We start from the raw sequence: 24,732 nt of genomic DNA on the forward strand, positions 1-24,732 counted from the left end.
CATATGAAGAGCCATGGAAGATAAGGGAGTTGGTTCGATGCATCTGGTATGCGTGTGTTTCAAAAATCATAACAATAAGAAAAAGAAGGGTTCAAATAGGTTCATTTCAACAGAAATCAACTGGGGTCTGGCCACCCATCTGGAGTACAGAGCACTGAGCTCTGGTTTGCACACATACCCACATGTGCACTGGTCAGTGAACCCCTAGCTGGTGGAATCATATTGGCTGGAGGCTTTGCCAAGTCAATAACACAGCCTGATCCCTGATGCTGAACTTCCTGGAAGTCCCGACTGGTCTCAGCACTTCATGTACCTGCTCAGCACTCCAGCTGCTGCTTGGCTGCACAGTGGGCTGAATGGAGATCAGGGAGTCTATCACTCCTTTGCGCCTGCCTGCAGGTCATTCTGAAACACCAGTTTAGAGGAGAGCAGAGGAGAGGACAAACCATAGGAACAGTGAACCACGGAGGTTGGATTGATTTGTTTCTACTGACAATAAGATCCTATGCATATTAACAGGAGTTTCTTCCCATGATGCACAATCAGACTGTGGTCAAAAAACTCCTTGCAGCACCCATGTATACGTCTGAGAATTATCAGAAACCATTGTAAAAGAGAGACATGAGAGGGGAGTGAAAAGTGTGGTTACAACGAGCGGTTAGGAAAATATTTGTGAAGGTGAACTGTCGAGAGACAGATGGACAAGAAGAAAAACAGAGTGAGGTTTAGAAGCTATTGGTCTTGGTTTGGGGGATTAGAAGGGATGCATGGCGTAAGAGAATTTGTGTCAGACATCTCTGGTCAAAATCGCTGTTGGCTACTTGCTCTTATTTACAACATCTTCACTTTCTTACACTACTGTTTCATTTCCAGCTGCGTCGGTCTTACGTCAGAAAATGCCACTGTTAGCCATTACGTTAGCCAACATAATGACAGAACTGCTCCCGCAGCCAAAGACGGCTCAGCGACTTCTGGCTTGATTTCAGTCAGCATGGCTTGCACTTTTGTGGCCTGGATTCATTCAGCAGGGTATGACTTACCAGGTTTGACCACCAGGAGCTGATTACGGTTGCTTGGGCTCAGCAGACAATGAGTTTGATGACCTCGCTGGCACTGTTTCAACAAGGGGTACTCAACTAGTGCGACCTGAATTTGACTGTCTGGCTGCCACTGATGTGGCCTGGGTTCAGTAGACAGAGCTTGACTTGCATGGCCTGAGTTCATCAGATGGAGTCCAACTTTTCTGGCCTGAGCTTGTCAGACAGGGCTCAACTGGTGTGGCCTTGGCGGATACAGAGCCTTAGGGTGATTGAGGATGTGTTTGTTTCCCAGGCAGCGAGCAGGCAAGGTGGCGGCATTGCTTCTGCACAGCTGAGAACTTGGTGTGGGGGAGAGGGAGCCAAAACAAACTACTGTGATTGCCTCCCATATGCCCTCCTGACCTCAGTGTTTCAATTGCCAGGCAAAGAAGAGGAACAGGGTGAAGGGAAAGGAAAGAGGTGGTTTTTGAGAGGTTGTTATTGAGGTTAGAGCTGAGGTGGCTCTTGGTAGTGGGAGAGGTCACTTGAGTATTCAGCAGAATTCTGGTTCATGACCCTTAATTTAGATCTATAAACTACATTATTTTGTGTATGTGCATAAAGTAGGCATCAACTACAATCTCTGCTCCCCCTCTTCTTTCTATCTATCTATCTATCTATCTATCTATCTATCTATCTATCTATCTATCTCTCTCTCTCTCTCTCTCTATTGACCAAATGATGATGTTACAGTTGATAGTCCACAGAGAGAAGTGATGAAGAACAACAAAAGTTAAAGGAAGGAATAAAGGGGGAAATGGACAGGGAGTGAGAGAAAGGGAGACTTGTCGTCTGAGAGGCTGTGTGGTTCGGGTTAGGTTGTGGTTGAAGCCTTGAGAGAGCGGGAGGGGAGAGAGTGGGAGGCGCAGGGGGTGAGCAAGGCAGCGCATACCCGCAGCATTCAAATGGAGCTCCCATTGGGAGGTTTTACGCTTCAAAATGGTTTCCTGTGACGTGGATTGTGTGTTTGATTTGAGCTTTGAGGGGTTTGTGTTATTCTCTGGAGGGGAGAATCTAGCACGCTCTCATTTCCGCACTACCAACAGCCAGCAGAAAGTTGGCAAGCCGAAACAGGGGGATTGTAAAGACAGATTTTTCTCTCCCTCTTTGTACGAACCACATTTTTTCTGCTTTCACTTTTTTTGCCATGTTTTTTTTTGCTGAGCCTGCTTCAGGACTTAGCCTGCATATTGATGGATTGTTCTTAATAATTGGACCTGCTCAGACCTGTGTCTTTCCCTGGTTTTCCCAGGCTGCCTGATTTTCTGCTGATCATAAAATTTGTGAGCAAAAAAAAAAAGTGTATTATTTAGATGTGTGGACACATTTGCTCCCTGACACACAAATACATGCCTGCAAAAATGTACAAGCCAGTTTGCACGTAAACTGCGCAAGCTGTCAAACACATGCTTTGGAACTAATTGCAAACAATGGATGCCAGCTGGGCTGTAGGTGCAAGCAGTACAAATGAGTCCAGGTTTATTCTTTTTAAACTAGCTTTGAGAAGAAAGAACGAGAAAAAAATACAGTCAAATGGGGCAAAAAAACAGAAGATAGAGTTCGTAGATAGAGAAGAGGCAAGGGTCACCAAAAAGAGAGGGAAGGGGCTTACACTATGGCAGCAGGAAGCCACCTCTAAGACCATAAGGAGTCATACAAACCATCAGAGAGCTTACTGTTCTGCCAACTACTGTACTTCACAGAGCCAAGAAAATGCCAGAAATCAACACTGAATGTGTTTGTGTTGGGGGAATATCCGTAGAACCCCACTCTCTTTCCTGATCAGCAGTTTTCTTTCTCTCGTCTCCCTCTTTCACGTTCCCTCTCTCTACCTTTTTCCTCTCTCCTGCCCGCCATCCCACCAGTCTTTATTTTCTTTCTGTAAATACCGTACCGTATATGCACTCCGCTTTTGTAACAGGACAATTACTGTAACAGAGTTTCTACTGTGTGGTGTGCATGGAAAACTTCTAGAGGCCAATTTTCTCCATGAAGTTATGAAAATAGTTTTGATAGAATGACTGGGCTTTCCCCAGTATGTGGTGGCCGAGTAGCTCTGGGGTTCCACTGCCATCCCGGTCCCCACCCTCTGCTTCAGTATCCCAGTTGTATTCTTCTAGTTATCTAAGAGTTATCCATTTACAAAATACCAGCCAGCAGTACACAGCCAACAAATACATGTGTCAAGGACCGGTAAGTGTCTTCAAGAGCCTCTTGATATCTGTGTTTCCTTTACAGCACTGGAAATTTTATACAACTTTTGAAGGTCTCCAAATTGCTTTGATCCTAAAGTGCAAAATACATATAGCGTTGCGCCATTTAATATGTATCACTTTATGGTGATAGCTAGCAGCCACGTTATAGTTTGGATATCCAGATGCAGGTTAAAAATTTGGAAAATCATTCTGGTTTTAACTGGGTATTCCACTGGTGTTGCTGTTATCTTATAAAAAACAGAAAAATGGTTGAAGTCATATGTTCTTCCATATGAACGTACTTTAAGTTGTATACGTATAAAGTATTAACCCTAAGAAAGCTGCCTTCAACTGCTCCCTTATTCACCACAGCTGGTAACTCCACATGTCTGATTTGACGTTGTCAGGATGACGTCATGGATGAAAGAAGGCGGACCCAAACGCTGGACTCACTGGTAGGTAGGTGAAGGTTGGTATTTATTGTCAGCGGAGTGAACAAACAGAACAGAAGCAGGATAGGGTTGACTGGCTGGACGACTGACTGAATGAAGGAAGGACTGACTGACTGACTGAAAGGCTAGCTGACTGAACGCAGGTGGAAACGACAACATACCATCACAAGAACATCAATGACACGACAAAGAACTGGAGGAAACTGAGGACTTAAATACACAGACTGATGAGGATGATAATGAGAGACCGGTGAGTACACAGCTGAACATAATCTGGCTAACGACACGAGGTGAGCTGACATAGGAAAAGCAGGAAGTGAAAACAGATGTGGCAACATAATGTAAACACAACCTAAACGTGACAAAACTGAAAACACTGGGTCACCGACCCAGGAACCCTGACAGACGTTGGATTCAGATTATGATAGATTTTTACATTTGATTCCCTTCCTGATGCAGTTCCAGAAGGGCTTCGAGTCTTCTCCTGGGATCGAACCAGAGAGCTTTTTAGGCAAATGAACACCGCACCATTGATAACCATTTATAAGGAAAAGTGAGTTTGCGTGTTCTCCTCATACCTGCACGAGGTTGTCTCTAGAAAATCTGCCATTGTAAATCATGCAAGGTTAATGCTGCCTATGTAGCCTGAGATGGTAAAGACTAAAGAAAATGAGATCTCCACAGTCTGTAAAATACATGGGCACTTTAAGTATGCACATGTGGAGTTTGTGTGTCTGTCTCATCTGTTTAGTCTGCTCATTGTGTTTTGCCCCTTGCACATTTTCATTTTTTGGATCTGAGGTGCTCCACAGTGTTCTTGTGTTCATGTTAGACAATCTCAAACATCTTCACATGACCTTTTGTGCTTATAGGTGACACGCAAAAGGAAGTGAACAAAAGCTGGCTGTCAGTGACAGAAATTCACCATTTGAGGAGAGACAAAGAAAAAGAACACTCTCTGGCTGATCTCTCATCCCACCCCTTAGCAAATTGGTTGTTGATTGTGTACAGACATTGTTGATGGTGCTCTCCTGTACCAATAAAGCCTAGTGTAGAGCAGAGCAGGGGCCCTCTAGGTCTTTTTATTGTAACGAGAGTACATTTTGGCCGGGGCTCCAATTCTCAGCACGAAAAACAATAATAACAACATCAGCACACAACCCCGAGATCTGGACCTCAGTCAGAGGCAGGCCCAGGGAGAACTGATATGCTGCTAATGTTGTGGGCCGCTGGTACCGTCCAACACATAATGCACTTCTGAAGTGACTGGAGCTGCTGTTGGCAGCTCAAATGTACAGTTAGTGAAACAGTTTTAGGACTCAAACGTGCAGGAGTTTAGAATACATGTGAGCCCAGGCCTTAGTGCTAGCCCACCCCCTTCCCTCTTTCCTGTACACACATTGGTATAGAGAGAGATTCCTAGGTCTCCTGAAGACAAACAAAAGAGAAGGAATCCATGTCCAAATAGTAGGGAGTTTACACAGAGACCACACAACAGCATCACAGCGGTCTAATCTATTTGTAATTAAAAAGTTTGCTCTGCGATGTCCTCACCCAGACAACAACATATCCATCTTGCCTTGGCCTTGTTATGATCATGGCCTGCTTTTTTTTGTTTTTTTTTCTTCTCCTTTCCCCTTCTGTTCTCAGTTGTTGTTCCTGTAACATAATATTTGTTTATGCCTGTGTGTATCTGTGAAAGATCTCTCAGTTGTGTTGGTGACATCTTGAGAAGGCAACCCATGACCCACTAAATGACTCACAAAAGAGACTTTATTATGTTTATTTTTTAACCCACTCTCTGCCAGTCTCCAAACCTTTAAAACATCTGCCATATACCACCAAACAGGCAAAATTACATTAGGAGCTGGACTGTATTTCAATAAATATATATCTACTACACACATCCCATCCCCACTTATTGCAGTGCAGTGCGTGAAATCAGATTCTTACAGTTAGTACATTTGGAGTAAAAATGTTCTCATTCCTTCTTGGATGACTTTCTTCTACTTTATGGTAAGTCCAACGGCAAAAAGAAGAGATGGGGAGAATGGAGGAAAAAAGAAAGAAAGATGAAAAGATATATTGAGAGATTTAAAGGGCAGAGGAGGGCTCAGGTGACTCAGCTTTCCCCCTGGAAGCAGAATGAGGGGAGCTGTGGGTTTGAACCCCCCAAAGTTTTACTAGAACACAGACTTTTTAACAGGAGGGAAAAACAATGTTATAGCTGCTTCCTGCACCACTGAGTGTTCCCCACCAGTAAACATAACAGGGATTGGGTCATAATGTTATGGTCTGGCATCAGGTGAATACAACGTTTTTTTGTTGTTTTTTTTTTCTCCCACTCTAGCTAGCCAGACACCACCCCTCCTGTTCTTCTGCTCTTTTCCATGTGGAGGAATAGGCTCCAGTGTTAAAGAAATATCAGTCATCAGCCTTGTTATTGCGCACTCACTTGCTCCATCTGCAACGCTGGCACTCAAACACACTCTTTGTGTGAGTGGACACGGTGGCTGCTCTCCCTCTCTCCTTCTCCCTTTTCACTCTCTCTTTCTCTCTGTTTCTCTTTTACTGTTAAATGCTACTTATTATTTCCCAACAAGCCAGGCTGGGGGAAACTCTGATGTAAAGGAACGTACTTACCTACTTACTCTCAGCAGCGTGTGCTCTTTAGTTGTGTGTGTGTTTGTACGCGCCTGTCTGTGAATAGATGTGTTTGCCATCTGTAATTAGTGCATGGCAATATACATTATCATAGCTGACAGGTGAAGGTGTGTGTGTGTGTGTGTGTGTGTGTGTGTGCGCGCACGACGCGTGTGCAATGTAAAGTGTGTGTGCCAATTTTATGATACAAAGAGCTCTGTCAGGTTCAGCACTATGAATCAGGTTGCAGGGCAGCTGTGTGTGTGACAGTAGCAGTAAAAACAAACAAAAGTTCTCCACTCTGGAAAAATGTAATGCTATGAAAATGGCAACTATGGCAATGATGGGAGACGATCCATGTTGAGTTTCCAAACTGTGTTGCATTTGGAAAGAAGCGCAGGAGTAAAATAACATGAATACATTATATCGGTTATGGGATACTTATAGGTGGGATTTATATAGTAAGTGCGTGATTTTTGGAAAACGTGAGCCTTACATCATATCTTGGGTCGGGAAATTAATCTTCCCAAGGGGGCACATGAAGAAACTGGGACTATTGTGGAGGGCTGCACCAATAAGCTGAACTCACTTGTACTCAGTTTTAATTTTATCTCTTCATAAACTTCTGCTGTTAAGAGAAGATGATACAATTATCCAAGCATGCAGTTACCTCTGTCAACAAATCATTCGCAGTCCCTTTCATTCAGCGCATTGCTGCCAGCATCTCTGTGATCTCAAGCGCTTTTTGTATCCCACATACAAAGATGAGTAACCGGGCTGTATCATGGACATCACAGGTCTCTTCCAGAGCCAAGGGAGGAAAGTCAGAATTGGCTGCTGTGTGCCAGATTTTCTTCAATGTCGTCAGTCTGTTTTATTACCGTTCACTCTGAAAGGGCGCATTCTCAAATGTTTCTTTATCTCAGGGCATATTAGTGCAGGAGACTCCACCAGACGCTCTCCATCAGAGAATGGCTTGACTGCTCCATCACTGGATGTGTAAAGCTTGGTAAAATGTCCCCTTATTGCTTTTAGAGCTTTTGTAGCAAAGTTCCAGGTATTTTCCTACTCTGCACGAACAAATTTGCAAACAACAAAATTGTATTGTGATTTCCTGCAAAATGGAAAAAAACTGTAAGAACGTATTTGATGGTGAGGTTATCAGAGTAGCTGAAATGGGATAAACTGCATGATGCATACTTATTTACATTTGAAACCTAATTTACCATTGATCTCATGCAGACAGTTAATGGAAAATCAACCAGAAAGAAAGGTTATTAAGTGACTTTAAACATAACATAACATAGTTTGCTGATTTTCTCACTAAACAATTTCTGGGGTTTACAGACAATGGAATGAAAAGAAGAAACCAAACAAAAAAAGCAAAACAAAGCAAAACAAAAATATTCACTAGGCGGTAGTTCTCTGGGCAAAAATGTTCAGTTGACAGGATAGCAACATTTCAGTGAAGCTACGCAGAAGAGCATCTCTGTCAAACCTTAAAGCAGATGGGTTACTGCAGCAGATGACCACACATGGTGGAACTCCTGTCAGCTAAGAACAGGAAACTGAGGCTGTAATTTGCACAGGCCCACCAGAATTGGACAGCAAAAGATTGTAAAAATGCTTTGAAGATGGCAGCATCAGAATTTGGTATAAATGACATGAAAGCAAGTATCCAACCTAACTCGTATCAGTACTGTTGGATATCCATCTTCTGGATAACGTACCATGCCACAAAGCTCAAATCCTCTCAAACTGGTTTGTGGACAATGGTAATGACTTCACTATACTGTATTGAAATAGCCTCCATCGTCATCAGATCGCAATCCAATAGAGCACCTTTGGAATGTGGTAGGATAACAGATTTTGCATCACTGATGCACAGCTGACAAATCTTCAACAACTGTGTGATGCTGTCATGTCAACAAGCACCAAAATCTTTGAGGAATTTTTGCAGCATGCTGTTAAAGCAATGCCATGGAGAATTAAGGCAGTTCTATCTGGATACCTACATGCTTTTTCTCTTGTGCATTGATTAAAAATAGCTTTTTATTAAGTGCTGTACAGTGAAAGGCTTTTATTCCTGCACTCATAGCCTAAGGTTCCTGTGCGCTTCTTATGCCTTTCAGTTTTAAAACCTTTATCTATGCATCTGTTGGAGCAGACATTAAACATTGCACAACACAGGGCTAGCCCATTAGCCTGCAGATGTATGACTTGTTTTGCAGTCGGGTGACAGGATGTAGTATCCTGATTAATCATTGATAAACAGCTAAGTAAATGAATGGATAGAGTGTGTAAATTTCCTGTCTACCATATGCAACAGATCACCCGCACACCGCCTCATGTAATTGTTGGGGATTAGGGATTGGACAATGCCATGGATCTGTCTAGGGGTTGTTTGTATGCATCTGTTTTTGTGTCAGTTGCATGTGCGCACATGTGTGTGCACTGTGGAGTAGGAAACAGGATTCAGCCCAGGGGGTCATTTTTCCTTTGGTCAGACAGACAGTCAGCATAGGATCCCCGTTATCTCATGTCTGGAGTTTCCAGATGAGAGCTGAGCAGGCAGCAAACACATTTGGCTGGCCTTAGTCATACTGTGTGTGCGCTGTGTATTTCTATCTTTGTGAGATCCAATGTGAGTTTTAGGTATGTGTGGATAAAGAGGACATTTCAAAGGACAGTTTAAGGGTTAACACTTCATTTTAGGTTTGAGGTTAGAGGGTCAGATGAATACCTCGGGTTAATGAGACTCTATCAAAGACCGAAATGTCAGTGTAAGACTGTGTGTGCTTGCATGTGTGTGTGTTTATTTCAGTTTGTAAAATACCCAGCATATCCCTTGCCTTAAACACACTGACCTCATCCATGGAGGAGTCTAATAAATTCACTGCAGGTGACGAGTACAAAACTGGTTTTAAAACAGCAACACTTGAAAACAACTTTGCCATTTGGTTTCATTGCATAGGTATGCTGTTAAGACTGGTGGATTAACTGGTAGATTTTCTATATCAAGGATAATCGCCGTCTCAGGAACCTTGTATAGTTCAAATCTTAATAATACTTTAAACCAAAACAGCCTCTGAAGTTTAGTACATGCAAATGCTATCTGGTTTGAGTTACATCAGCAAAAATCCTCTGAAGTTGACAAAAGCTCTCCATGCTGGGGCAGAGGTGTGAAGATTGAGCAGTTTTCGTAACAGCAGTCTCCTCTCTCAACAGAAGAGTACAATCTTCCCACAGCCTCCCATAAATTTTTTAAAACTCTTAATCATGGTCTAAGTCTGCACTTTGGTTGTTGTAATTGCAAAACATGACAGAACGATCTGGCCAGCTACTAGACCCAGCAGACTTAGCTGCATTAGAGGAGTAGCCGTATCTCATTAGGGGGCAGTTCTCGGGGAGCATAATCAAATGTTAGCTGCTTTACATCAGCAGTTGAATACATGCATGGAACAGTTCAGTCTATCCACTCCAGGCTTTCTTCACCTCCAGTTTCTCAAGCTCCAGCTCAGGCGAGCACTGTGGCTCTGTTTTGCAACCCACCAGCCGGTCATTTCGGGGTCGAGCTAGGTCGCTGCACGGAGTTCCTTCTCTGGTGCACTTAGGTATTTTCTGATGATTACACTGAAATATCACATCTCACTGGGTTGTTTGATGAATCGAGGCGTACCTACTCACTTGTCCTACTAAATTGGTTACCTATGCCCCAATTCATTGCTGACTTTAAGGCAGCTTTTGACTATCCTTTGTGCAAAACAGAGGCAGACTTTTCAATCTCCATCAAGGCAACAGGTCAGCTGTAGAATTTTCTATTGAATTTTCTGTGTTAGCGGCAGGGACTGGTTTTAAGGAAAGGGCTCTCGGAGGGGCATTTTATAACTCTTTAAATGAACAAATGAAAGATGAGCTACCAACCTGTGATGAACCCGAATCCTTAGATGAACCGATGAACATAGCCATTATAACTGGGTTATTACTAGGATATTACTTTGGTAATTAAATAGTAATAATCTGCTCTTTCTGCATTTTACTTGTTTCCACTTATTACCAATCTATAATAGAAAGTGCTACCAATATCAAATTAATTACTTCTCTCATGTATTATATCAGGATATTCACACTGAACTAAATTCATCCGCCATCAGTCCTGAGTTTAACAGGAGAGTAGAGTTGACTGATACACATTGAGGATGTTAACAACAGATTCACAATTTGAAAGATTTTCAGAATACACATGCTCATTTGATCAAATAGCTACAAATGGAATACTGAATCTAAATAGTGATGATGAAACACAGGCTACAGTAACAAATTACAGTCCGCTCCTCCAGCTCTCTTACACCATGGCACCAGGTTGTATTCTGTTTGAACTTGAATGTGTGGTTTTTACTGATGTTAGCTGTTACCTAAAACTGTTTACACAGTCATATAATAGGAGCTTGTCATCATTATGTGGGATAAATCCCTATATTGTAAACTATTACATTTTTAGGTTAAGTTGTTGAAAAGTTAGGGTTTACGCTAAGATTTAGGCAACTGGTAGTTATGGTTAGTGGTAGTAATGTGCTCTGAAGCTGTTGAAACATAAATGTGTGTGCGTGTTTGTGTTTACACGAGATGGAGTATGTTTGTGCCTGTTGTGGGAAGCCCTGACAGAGAAGAGTTGAATATTTAGGAAGTTGCCATGAAGACACAAAGCAGAGACATGCAAAGTGGGCTGCTGACCTTACATGGATTTGTGTTTGGCAGATTTTTTCCAAAATGTGCATGCACACAAACATCAGATCTCTGACAGGTTTTATAGTGGAGTTGGGAGACTTGCTGGAGTTTTAGTGTTTGATGTTAGACCTTGGTCACTCTTTTTCCTCATCTTCACTTGATTTTACTGTGTGCTACCACTGTGTGGCTTCCATTTATCAAGTTGAATACTAACAAAATATACAGAGAGCACTTTTAATCTACATAGTGAAGCACATTAAGTTGCAAGGTTGCAATAAATTGAGAAGTTGACAAAAATATTTGGCAGAATGTTTGACATAGTTGATAATCCTGATGAATGTAGCCCATTACATGAGTATGCTATTAGCTTATGACTATGTTTTGGTATGTTTCGTATGAGAGTGAATGTGTTTGTGTGATATAGAACAAATGGTTTGTTCAGCTGTTATTTTGGATCTCAGCTTTCACTGTTCATCCTGCAAGTGTCGCGTATCAGTGGTGGCTTCACTATACCTGCATTCATTTGATTCTCTGCCACTTTGCAGTTCATACGTATGCGTTTTTATAAGTCATCACGAGGTAGGTACTGCTGTTTTTTTGTGGTTTATTAATTCAGGATGTTACCTGATGATGCTTCACAGGTCAAAAGGTGAGCAGGATTCCTTGCTTTACTGTGTTTTTGCCTTTGTTGCTTCGATGCAGTTGTCTCTTTATAATAAACGAGGAAGCATGGCCTTTTTTTTTTCTATTGTCAGTCTGAAAGAGTTCTTCTTGCATGCACATTATTAAAGAGGATTTCCGCTTTGCTGACATCTCTTTGGTTTAATGTAGCCCAGGGGTTAGAGGCCCACCTTGAACCCAGCTGTGTCCGCTCTCTCCCTTTCTCTCTCCCTGGGCATGCTCTGCAGGATGCCAGCCCTGACACAAACCTGCCTGTTATTCTGGATACATTTTTATCACCCGCTGGGTCCCTGAGGTTTAACTATCAGACAGGAAGTGTTTTTGTCCTCATATTTCAAGCTTGATGTGTTTTTCAGAAACACATCAAGCATTTTTTTGTTTTTTTTTCTGAGATGATGGCGGTGGTGGGCGGGAGGTGCAGACTGTTTTTCTGGCTTTCCACGAATATAGATATATTGCTTTAATTGGAATATATATATATATATAATATATATATATATATATATATATATAGGATAAACCCCCTACGGGCGGTTTATCCTTCAAGCTCGGGTCCTCTACCAGAGGCCTGGGAGCTTGAGGGTCCTGCGCAGTATCTTAGCTGTTCCCAGGACTGCGCTCTTCTGGACAGAGATCCCCGATGTTGTTCCCGGGATCTGCTGGAGCCACTCGCCTAGCTTGGGAGTCACCGCACCTAGTGCTCCGATTACCACGGGGACCACCGTTACCTTCACCCTCCACATCCTCTCGAGCTCTTCTCTGAGCCCTTGGTATTTCTCCAGCTTCTCGTGTTCCTTCTTCCTGATATTGCTGTCATTCGGAACTGCTACATCGATCACTACGGCCGTCTTCTTCTGTTTGTCTACCACCACTATGTCCGGTTGGTTAGCCACCACCATTTTGTCCGTCTGCATCTGGAAGTCCCACAGGATCTTAGCTCGGTCATTCTCCATCACCCTTGGGGGCATCTCCCATTTTGACCTTGGGACTTCCAGGTTATACTCGGCACAGATGTTCCTGTACACTATGCCGGCCACTTGGTTATGGCGCTCCATGTATGCCTTGCCTGCTAGCATCTTGCACCCTGCTGTTATGTGCTGGATTGTCTCTGGGGCATCTTTACACAGCCTGCACCTGGGGTCTTGCCTGGTGTGATAGACCCCAGCCTCTATGGATCTTGTACTCAGAGCTTGTTCTTGTGCTGCCATGATTAGTGCCTCTGTGCTGTCTTTCAGTCCAGCTTTGTCCAGCCACTGGTAGGATTTCTGGATATCAGCCACCTCCTCTATCTGCCGGTGGTACATACCGTGCAGGGGCCTGTCCTTCCATGATGGTTCCTCGCCTTCCTCCTCTTTCTTGGGTTTCTGCTGCCTGAGGTATTCACTGAGCAGTCTGTCAGTTGGGGCCATCTTCGTGATGTATTCATGGATGTTTCTTGTCTCATCCTGGACTGTGGTGCTGACACTCACCAGTCCCCGGCCCCCTTCCTTCCGCTTAGCGTACAGCCTCAGGGTGCTGGACTTGGGGTGAAACCCTCCATGCATGGTAAGGAGCTTTCTTGTCTTTATGTCAGTGGCTTCTATCTCCTCCTTTGGCCAGCCTATTACCCCAGCAGGGTACCTGATCACGGGCAGGGCGTAGGTGTTGATGGCCCGGATCTTGTTCTTACCGTTCAGCTGACTCCTCAGGACTTGCCTGACCCTCTGCAGGTACTTGGTGGTTGCAACTTTCCTAGCGGCCTCTTCATGGTTCCCATTCGCTTGCGGGATCCCCAGGTACTTGTAACTGTCCTCTATGTCTGCAATGTTGCCTTCTGGTAGTTCAGTTCCCTCAGTTCTGACTACCTTCCCTCTCTTTGTTACCATCCGACTACACTTCTCCAGTCCGAATGACATTCCGATGTCATTGCTGTATAGCCTGGTGGTGTGGATCAGTGAATCGATGTCTCGTTCACTCTTGGCATACAGCTTGATGTCATCCATGTACAGGAGGTGGCTGACAACCGCTCCGTTTCGTAGTCGGTATCCGTAGCCAGTCTTGTTAATGATCTCACTGAGGGGGTTAAGGCCTATGCAGAACAGCAGTGGGGACAGAGCATCTCCTTGGTAGATCCCGCACTTGATGGTGACTTGTGCTATGGGCTTGGAGTTGGCCTCTAGTGTTGCCTCTAGTGTTGTACGTTGTGTATATCTATCTATCTATCTATCTGTATATATATATATATATATATATATATAATATATACACGTGTGTGTGTGTGTGTGTGTGTGTGTGTGTGTGTGTGTGTGTGTGTGTGTGTGAAAAAAATAAAATCTATATTGACTAGTTCAAGGATAAGCGGAGCGAATGGATGGATGGATGGACTAGTTCAAGGCTCTGGACTGTCACGTATGGAGCGGAAGCTATGAAATGACACCACTGCCGAGAATGTGGCATTTATTTTTGTGACTTTCTGTCATGTCACCATGTTTCCTGTTGGAAACAGTGCGATAGGGTCAGTGGAAAAACACAGGCATGAAACTTGCTGAGTTAATGTTGCTACTATTAGGTATTTGTTGTCGTCTTCCTTTTGGCAACCTGGTCATATTCCCCTAGCCTTGACATATTCACCTTCGTGAGTCCCTAACTCGTGAAATTACTTCAAAAATATTAAATAACTTTTAAAACAGCTACACCTTTCCTTCAAGCAAAAAAACTGAAGCATCATTTTAGTAACACAGAGTACCATTAGCATTCTAGTTTCTTTTGCATTTTACCTAGTCCTAGTCATTTTTCGATTAAAATAAATACAATTTTAACAGGTAGAGTATATGACCATGGTCATATTTCACAAGATATCCCTTGTGTTTATTTGTATTCGTATTAATTGTATTTTAATGTTTCTCTGTATCAAATGCATTTTCACATAAAAAATGCTATACATACCATACAAGGCCATGCAAATACAAAAAATGGCAGCAAATTTGTGATTTTTTTTTTAAATCATGCACCAGACTTGATAGTTTTAATGTATATAATTAGTATGAAAAGGACAAATAAATGCATGCTTGTTTTTAGTCAGTTGTATAACTTGAAAAAAGTTGTACAAAGAGATAAGAGATAAAGAGGCACAAACTGGAGTGCAATATGCTCCTTGCAATACTTTCAGTGAAGAGGCTGAAGTTAAATCCCTGTTTTATTAGACTATCAGCTAAAAGACAACGATAAAAATGTTTATTAAGTGATCATGCTCATGGGTCTTTCAGCCAAGAGCCTCCTGTGTAGGACCTTTGACGCATGCTGGCCCCCTTACTTCCATTCATCCCTGTGTTTCCATTGGGATCTAGAGCACATCTGCATAAAGCAAAACCATATTGTAAATGATTACACTTTTCCACGTGATCACAGGAATACTGAATGTGACTGGCACAAAACCCTGTCTGTGAAACAGTACCACTCACTCACTAAGTCTCATATAAATCAGTGCCAGTTGCTTTGCTGTAGTGCTGACATTTGTGCCAAAATGTTTAACACCCCTTATTTTACACAGCCACACTCACGCATATATCATACCCAAGAGGGACACCCTCAGGAAAAAACATATCTCTATTCCTGTCAATTGGAGAGTGGATGGTAGCAGGGGTTCCTGAGGGTAGGGGGGTTGGTGGGTTGTTTTTACAGGAACCACATGTTTTGGGGCTGAATAGTGACTGCTGAGTATCTGTTAACATAGCTCCCTTCTGACAGCAGCCTCCAGTTCCACATCAGAACCCAGTGACTTGTACTTTCCCTGATAAAGTCCTGCTTGTTTTTCCCAGGAAGCTCAAGGAATCCAGGCATTTTTTTTCTTCAGCAAGCTGAGCTGTGAGAGCCAAGCTGTACCTTTCACTCTTCTTCATATAAGTTCCCAATACTCATAAATACTTTCATGGGATCCCATAAGCCAAGCATTACAAGTAGATTTTACACAACAGCGTAAACATGTGCATAAACTTGTGGGAATGTAAAAGGCACTGTTTCACTCTTTATTGAGTTTTTTTTTTTGTTTAATATAAATTAGCACACATAATGGCTTTTGTTCAGCTGTTGTCAAGTAATTTTATGCAATGAAAATAAAAAAAGCATGATTTACCAGGCACAACGTGCATGCGGTAATTCAGTTTTATTTGATTTTGTCCAGATTCCCATATCCTACAGCATTGAAGTTTTTCTTTTCAAGAGTGGATATGTAGAAGAAAGAACAGTGTGATCTTTGCACATTTAATTACATGATATAAACAAATGTTGGCTGCCTGTACCTTAAATATCATCGTATTATTTTTTGGTTTAAATCTTTGTCTTGTGTTTTGTTCTAGAGCTCTTAATTACAAAAATAAAGTAAATAGTATCCACATAAATTCAACCTATTGTTTTACCAGTTTTAAACAGTGTATTTGTCTTTCCACGGATCTCTAGATAGAGCTGCAGCGGTTATCATGCAAGAACGCTCGGTACCTCTCTGTTTTATCACCCGTATCACCCCATACCCAGCAGGCTTTCCCTCAGCTCTTTGCCTTCCCCGGGGGCTTGCCCCTAGGCACTGGTGGGCTACTGTTGGTGGATACCGTATCTATGGATGGCAGGCTTTGGAAAACATGTCTGAGTGAGACAGATGAGGATAGGATGATGAGACAGAGAAGAAAAAAAAAACAAACTCACAGGAATGAGAAAGAGGTGAAACAGACAGCGAGAGAAAAAAGAGGGAAAAATCACAAGAGGAAGAGAGAAAAGAGAGAGGCTCATTCAGGGGGGAAGACAAAGTTCCCCTTTTTTTCCCTCTTGTTTTTGACGGGCCAATTCATGGTTTTTTCTTTCCCCCTCTTTCTTTTTTTGACACAGGTAGTCGAGACTGGCTCACCCGAGTGAAGCCACCTGGTGTGTCGCCCTCTCTTTATTTGCACTCAGTGACCATCTTCCTGTCGGCATGCCAGGTCACCTTGGCAACTCCACCCCATTAGAATGTGCAAGGAAATATTTTACCATTTTTTATTATCTCTTTATTTGCTGCTGACACTGTGCTTTTTAGTGTGTGTGTGTGTGTGTGTGTGTTTGTGTGTGTGTGTGTGTGTGTGTGTGTGTGTGTGTGTGTGTGTGTGTGTGTGTGCATGTATTTTTCTAATCTCTCCTTGTATCCCATACCACATATCCCCTTCTCAGTGCAGTGCGGGATTGTGAAGAGAATGTGCAGCTTGCTTTAAGTGGAACTTTAAGAGTCGCACAACATGCAGCTGGTCTTTATTACTTCCCCTTTGGTTCACTGAAGCATAATTACATTCTGACTTCATCCCAACCTTAGCATGACCTCTGCTCTCCTGTCAGACATATTGGCAACCCACACACACACACACACACACACAGACATAAGACACAGACACACACGTGCAAAACTTTCAAATATATGGATGCTAACACGAATATCGTGAATGTACATTTCGCTTGCACACAGACACACACATACACACAATCCCACCTACAAATAGGCAGACAGAGACATTTAGACTCAGTCTGAGCTGAGATCATACTGGACCAATATAATAGTGTAAGTGAGCCCAAACACAAATTGAGCTCCTGCTGGAAAACTCTGCTCCATACAAGTTCTTGTTTGTGTGTGTGTGTGTGTGTGTGTGTGTGTGTGTGCATGTGTCTGTTTGAGGTTTGCCGGATGGAAATGAACCCCACTGACCTCGTCCCTCCCTCCCTCTGGTTTTCCTGTCCTCTGCTGTTTTAATTGGAAACGGTTGCAAATCAGTCACAAATTATGACTTTTTACTGTCACTTTTCCATCCTCGTCGTCTTCTTCCTATTTTTCTCCACTTGGTTCTTTCTCGAAGGTGTGTCCACTTTCTCTTTTTCTCACTTTTGAAGTGGTGATGTTATGGGTTTTCCAGTCTGAAGTTTTTTTTCTTTTCTTTTCTAATTATCAAACAGGGTTTCTCCACATCAAAACAGCTAGGCCATGTCCTTCAATCGGTCAAAATCAAAAAGCTTTTCTTTTGCAAATTAGTGAAGGTAAGAATGTCTAAATGGGGCCACGCATCAGTTTTTGTTACTTTAAAAAACATGGAGGCTTGCCAGGTTAAATGGGTGTTGGGTTCTATTGTGCTCCAAAGTAGTTGGACAGGGGACTAAGGGTATATCGGGGTTGTTTATGGGGTGATGCTGGACTGGGTGGGCTTGTTAAACATCATTAGGGCCTCCTGACGTCACCGGCCTGATGTTTGGGAAACACAAAATGTCCCTCTGATGTGCCGATGCCATGCTACTCAACTCACAGCAAATATTTACCAGCAGAAAAGCCACACTTCTGGCAAAGCCAAGATAATATAGAGCCAAGTAATCTTCTTGATTACTCTTGGTTTATTCCACGACAGCCATTACAAAGATAGCCCCTCTCTTCAGCATTTAGCTTGAGTAAAAACTGCCACAAGACATCAATATTGTACTGTACATGTAGTGATACATATGTGTTGTGATTAGAGCTGCATACAATGAAGTCCTTTTGCTCAGATCTATCAATGTTATGTGATTAGTGGACTCACTGGCACTGGCATAGAGTTAGAAGCTGACATCATGTTGTTTCCCCCCTTTTGCCAAATCATATCACTCAGTGTTATGAAGATTATTATCACAAGTGACAGGGACATTGGGGTGCCCTGCCACTGTAATGTGTTCCAAAGTATCCATCAGGGTTTTCCCTCAATTTGGAAATGAGGTAATTTTCATATGGCAATGCAGTTCTAACTTTAAACCAGGTTTGGTCCACTGTTTCCCACTCCACCCTTCAACCACAACAGAAATATCACTCACTCGGCTTGTCTGAGAACACTTGTATGTGTGTGTGCAGCACTATGGTGAAAAAGACAGCGCATGTGGAAGTAAAATAAAGTGTGAGACTATCACATCCTCACAATAAGAACAATATAATGGGAGATGGAAATGCTTCAGTGGGAGTGATGTCAGATAGATTTTACACAGGATGCAGCTGTAAGGGTTCACTGCTTCAGTCGTGGAACAGAGCTCAGCTCAAAGCCATTTTAGAGGTTCTTCTACCCACCTCGTATTTCTATCACCACATTAATAACACTGAAGCATTGACTGTAAATCAATATTCACATCGTTTTTGTCATCTGCCATCTGAGTGTTTTGTGAGGTCCGTAGTGATATTCTGAAGATTTGTGTTCATTAAGTTTGCTGCTTCTCTCCTCTACCTGCTCTCTCCATGAAAACAGTTCTCATTGTGCACTCTCATTGTCCACTGCACGCATGTCCAAATTTAGCCACCTGCTACGGTTGGCTGATCATTTTTGATGGTGCTTGGTTCCTGATGGTGTGCTGCTATTAGCGTGAAGCAAAGCTACCTTGGGTTGGCAAATGCATGAGTTTTGTATCTCTGCCTGGACCTATTGCTCCTCTTCTTCATTTCTTTTCTTTCCCTCTTCTTTCGAGAAGATTACCACAGCCTGGGCCCATTACAGGGGGAGAATGACTGGCAGTGTTGGGGAGTAACGGAATACATGTACCGCCGTTACGTATTTAGAATACAAAATATGAGTAACTGTATTCCGTTACAGTTACCGTTTAAAAAGGTGGTATTCAGAATACAGTTACTTTGTTGAAATAAATGGATTACACGGCGGTACTTTCCTGTTTCATATTGTCGCGGGTCAGGACTGTTTGGGTTTGTTTGACAGCTACGTAATGTTGTTCCAGGTGGCAGCGTTACGGTTGCCATGGTTACAGGGTGACGCGCTCTCTCTCTGCGTGTTTCCTGGGTGAGAGAGCGCTTTTTTGTTGTTGTTGTTGTGCTAAGCTAATAGGCAGAATGCTACAGGCATGGCCCTAAAGAATGTAGCATCATGGGCAGTGTAGTCCGTGCTGCAGGGAGAATGGACTGCCATACACGTTATGTGTCTGTGAGCGAGGGAGGGAGAGAAAGGAAAAGTCCGAGCTGTCACGGAGCAAAAACGGGAGCTGGAAGCATGTAAATATAATAATAACCACTGCAGCCATGAAGAGTGCCTGACGAGCCCAGTTGTAAGTAAGCTATTAAGACTCAACTGTACACTGTGTTCGTGTTTTCCTCCGGAAAAAATAAGTTCCGTTGGAGCAGCCTTTCAACGCCTCTCTCTGTCTCTGGCAAGCAAAGTTGACCCAGACAACAAAGTAAAGCTAGTTTTCGGCTACCAGCCCGACACGGAGCCGCGGACCTTCAGTATCAGTAATAAATCACAGCAATAGTACATTCACGTAGTTGTAAACAGCACGATAATATATTTAATCCAAAGTATTCAGAATACGTTACTCTCATTGAGTAACGTAACGGAATACGTTACAGAATACATTTTGGGGCATGTATTCAGTATTCTGTAATGGAATACATTTTAAAAGTAACCTTCCCAACACTGATGACTGGATTCATATGTCTGTGTCAGGGTGGTGTGAAGGACTGCTGCAGCTGGTGTAGATGACTCTACTTCAAAAATATAATCATACATAGCGGCTGCCGAGGTGACATAGTCAAGAGCATTTGCCTAATGATGATAATATGCACCAGGGATTCCCAAAGAGGATGGTTTAAAATGGAGCAGTAGATATCAGGTGCTGGAAGTAAAACTGGTACTGAAGAATCAACCTCACACGGGCGCCACACGTGGCCCCACATCTGGCAAGACTGTCCTGTGTTGGAAATCATTCTAATAAAAGTGAGCACAAGAGAGAGGAAAACACCCTACAATGACTTGAAACATTAACTTGTTATTTATTCCTGCTTAAAACTGATTATTATAGAATTTCAAATTCCTATTTAGTTTTCATATGTACCTGTTTTTAGTGACATCAACTTTAATAGCAGGAACTAGGCATATAACTCTTTTTGCTCTGTCATTTTTGCCATATTTTTCAAGTAAGCTATATTTGAAAATAGCATAATAAAACTGGAAATTGTGTTTTTGTTTTGCCACCCAATATTTTTATATTATATATATTTTATGTTATATTTTATTTTCTGAACTATGCTACTCGTTATGTGTAGCATAGTTACACATAACAAAAAAAGAAAAAGAAAAAAAGAACTATGCTACTCGTATTCCAAGATCTATCTTCACCTTGATGATGACTCTAAAATAGCAACAGTTACTCCTTTTGAGCTTTTTTCGCTCACTAGGCTAGGTTGTTTTGTGTAATTCTGGGAAATTCTCAAAATTTATTGTTCCCACTGTTCCTCTCTCATAAAAAGGAACAGAAAAGTGTGGGCACTCCAAAACCAAGCCAGCACAATGGGCATGGTTTCCACTGCATTTCAGTATGGCACATATGCCAACAAATGTGATGTAAGATGACCTTAACTGATAGTTTTGTGCCAGATGTAAACAAAATGTCATGTGTAGCGGTAAAATGGAAAACAAAACTGACAGAAATAGAAATTCCTACAATGTCTGTGTTTGGCATTTAAAAACAGTGCCTGCTTTTTAAAAATATTTTCCTGCTTTCACCTTCTGCTCATTGTCACATCAGTCATGTGTCCATGTCACGTGGTGGTGCCAAAGCTTTTAACAAAATCCTGAAAATAATCACTGAATCATACACTGAATATAATCATTTACACCAGTCTTTTACAACTGTTCCATCCATTTTCCCTTTTATACGCATTTTAATTTGTGCATGTGCTGGGTTTATGCATATGTGTGGGTGTGTGGTCAAATGTGTAAGCGACCTGTGCAGTGACGACTGCTAATTTGAAAGGGAATGACATCATCATATGGGAGTACACAATCTAAACTATACTTGCTGAAATAGTTGCCACAACTAAATTACACTTTGGCATACTGGCTAAGCTCAGCAACATGAATCTACAGTACGTCACATGATCCACAATATGCGTACATCTCAGTGAGTCTATGCATATATAGCGATTTTGTTTTCAAGCCATTCTTGCATATTTTCTCAATTTAAAAGATAAACTGCACCATTACTTATTTTTTTGTGTTCGCCCTCCAAATATTGTTTTTTTTTAAATAAACATTTCCTCTCTCACTGTAACTCTTCATGTGAATATGTGAAAAACTGGGTGTGTATCCTGTAGTCTGCAGGTCCAGGGGCCTTGAAGGGAGCTGCAGTTCGATCCAAATGAATGGGGGCATTATGTAAGTGCTTACACCATGGAGAAATTATGTAAATGGATCCGTTGCTACACAACAATGCTGCTCCTGTCAAAACATAAACAACAATGTACAAATGGCCAAATGTTCACAATGTTGAAAAATGATGGAATATGCCCCAGAGGTGGTACACATGATTATATGTACACACATAAGGGAAGTTTGCACCAGTTTACAAATGCTCCTCTCGAATTTATGAATCATAGTCTGCTCCCCTAAATGCTGACTTTCAGTGAAATTAACTTTTTGGCCAGCACCCATGGGCTTTAATGGAACACGATCAGAGTTATGTGTTACGAAGATTTATAAAGAGCTCAAGTTGGTCTTATGTTTTTGAAAAAAAAAAGATTTGATATAGGATTATGACTGTTTGGTCTTCCTAGTTCATCCCTAATGCTGAAGGTGACGCGGGGAGGTCCAGCTGCGAGCCATCATGGAACACAGTGCTGTCCCTCCACATACACCCTTTATGCGTCACTACTTGTTTGAACTCGCCTGGCTGTTTTTATTTGGTTATGCGTCTAAATCATCAGGGGTCAAGTAAACAGCTCTGGTGGAGGTAAACAGCCTGAGGGATATGCTTTCCTCTGGGGCCTTTCGCAGCTGATCTTCACTCACAGACAAATGCACAAGCACATGTCTACAAATACACTCTTGAATTAGAGTGCAGATAAAACTGCTTACGTCTATTTTGTACTTACCATTGCGTGCCTAGCTCGAGGCTTTACTTGGCACTGCCAGATCTTGTGGTGCTATATGGGCGCCAATGGCTGTTGCAGTCAGTGAGATGATGTTTTCAAGGATTCACGATGACCTCTCTCAGACACACAAACATGCAACCACCTCCTTGCCGAACCTGGTTAAGCAAGAGAGAAAGAGGGGCAGAGAGTGAGAGAGAGGATCAAAGCCAGTGAGTGGGATGGATTCTCTGAAATGAATAGTGCTGGGGGATATTGCTTTAACCTTTGTCCAAAGCACTGTGCTTAGGGACCTCCCTGTTTATTTTAACGGCTCTGAGTTAGCAAAGGGTCTCTGTAGCCACAGAAAGAATCTCGTCTAACAAGACATATTCACTACATTTATGCGGGTGTTTCGTGTCACGAAAGGTTGTTCATCTACGAGATTTTCCGTCTGCTTTTTCCACTATGGATAACACGGGGTCCTACGATAATGCATTTTTGTGGCCAGCATGATATTTTGACATTTAGTCATCATCACAGGGTTTGATCATTCACAGAGTCAGATATACAGTAGTGTTTTCATTCCGGGGATGGAGATCAAAACTCTCTTCATGCTGTGTTTAACCACAACTAGGATTATATTAAGATTTATTTGTTTTGGGCCTAACTGCTTCACAAAAAGGCTAGGCCATCGACTTCTCTGCCACTCCCTGTCAGGACTTTAGATAAATCTGGATGCACATCAAAATGCTCATGTATGCTCATATGCATTGGGTGCAGCTCCACTCTCATTTCGGCGCTGAAGCGTCCCAAGGTGCTGCTGAAGCAGAGATGATGATGTTGGGGTGAAATGACAGGACCCCTCCTCTCCACTCATCACTGTCTGTGTCATTATCCTCCCCTCCCCTGAAGGATCCAGCTCATGGATGTTTTTCACATACATACACACACAGTGTAAGGTGCCTGCTGTCGTCCAGTTGGCCGTATGAGCTATACGAGACTGTGTGTGTGGTACAGGATTGTCAAGGTTTTGCATGCTGAAATGACTCACTGAGTAAGAGTTTGCAATATTTCAACTCCTTTTGACTAATTCACTACTTTCAGCCTTGAAGGATCATCTGCTGGCATGCTATGATAATCATCATCATAAAACACAAGGTCTTATTAAATATTTCCCCACATGTGTGGCCTCCGGTGGAGCTTAAACTTCTTTTTTTTTGATTATCACCGCCTTGTTTCATGTCGTATACAGCAGCTGGCCCCTTTAGGGTAAAATAATTGAGGTGGGGATGGATATAGTGTCTATAAAGTAGCATAAGGAGGGCATGAAGATGCCAGTAGGAGCGGGTGGTTAGAATAACAATCTGTAAATGCAGTGAACGCAAACACTCTCTCCTTGTGGCAGACTAAATTGTCTCCTCTAACTCCCCTGTCCCACTTGAAATGCTGTGGGACATATTGAAACCCTTAGTTCTTTCTTCTTACTAATAATCAGCCCCTCTCCTCTGGGCCTCTCTCGATCCCTCCATCTTTCCCGTTACCCCTGCTCACCCACAGCTGCACTGCAGCACTCAGAATACGAAAAAACAGGGCAGGGAGGGAAAGGAGGATTCAAAAAGAGCAGGGGATGAAGAAGATGTACGATAGATAGTGAGATGAGTTATGAGTTTAAGAGGTATCAGGATGAAAACGGTAAGGAGCGGTGTATGGAGGAGGAACTGAATGCTGCACATCTATGGCAAGCCAATTAAATATGACTATGTGATGACAAGACAAGTTGCCTCTTTGATTTATCTTCAGTAATTACACTGAATATCGAATGCATTGATATGGAGAGTTTACTGTTCTTATGCAGTTTCTCTGACTTCCTCGCTCTTATCTCCAACCCTTGGAGGATACTGCTCATGCCTGTGGTCATGGCTTTGGTGACTTTGGTTTTTGACTGCTAGACAGTGCATTGATTTGCCCTGTGTAAATCTGCCTGGGTGGGAAACAATTTGTGGCTGATGACATGTTTCCCGCATTCATTTGCGCACATTCAGCACACGCCCGATGGATTTACATATCAGATTCATTTTACCCCATAACATCTCTATCCG

This window comes from Oreochromis niloticus, linkage group LG7 (assembly GCF_001858045.2).
Source record: "Oreochromis niloticus isolate F11D_XX linkage group LG7, O_niloticus_UMD_NMBU, whole genome shotgun sequence".
Taxonomy (NCBI): Eukaryota; Metazoa; Chordata; class Actinopteri; order Cichliformes; family Cichlidae; genus Oreochromis; species Oreochromis niloticus.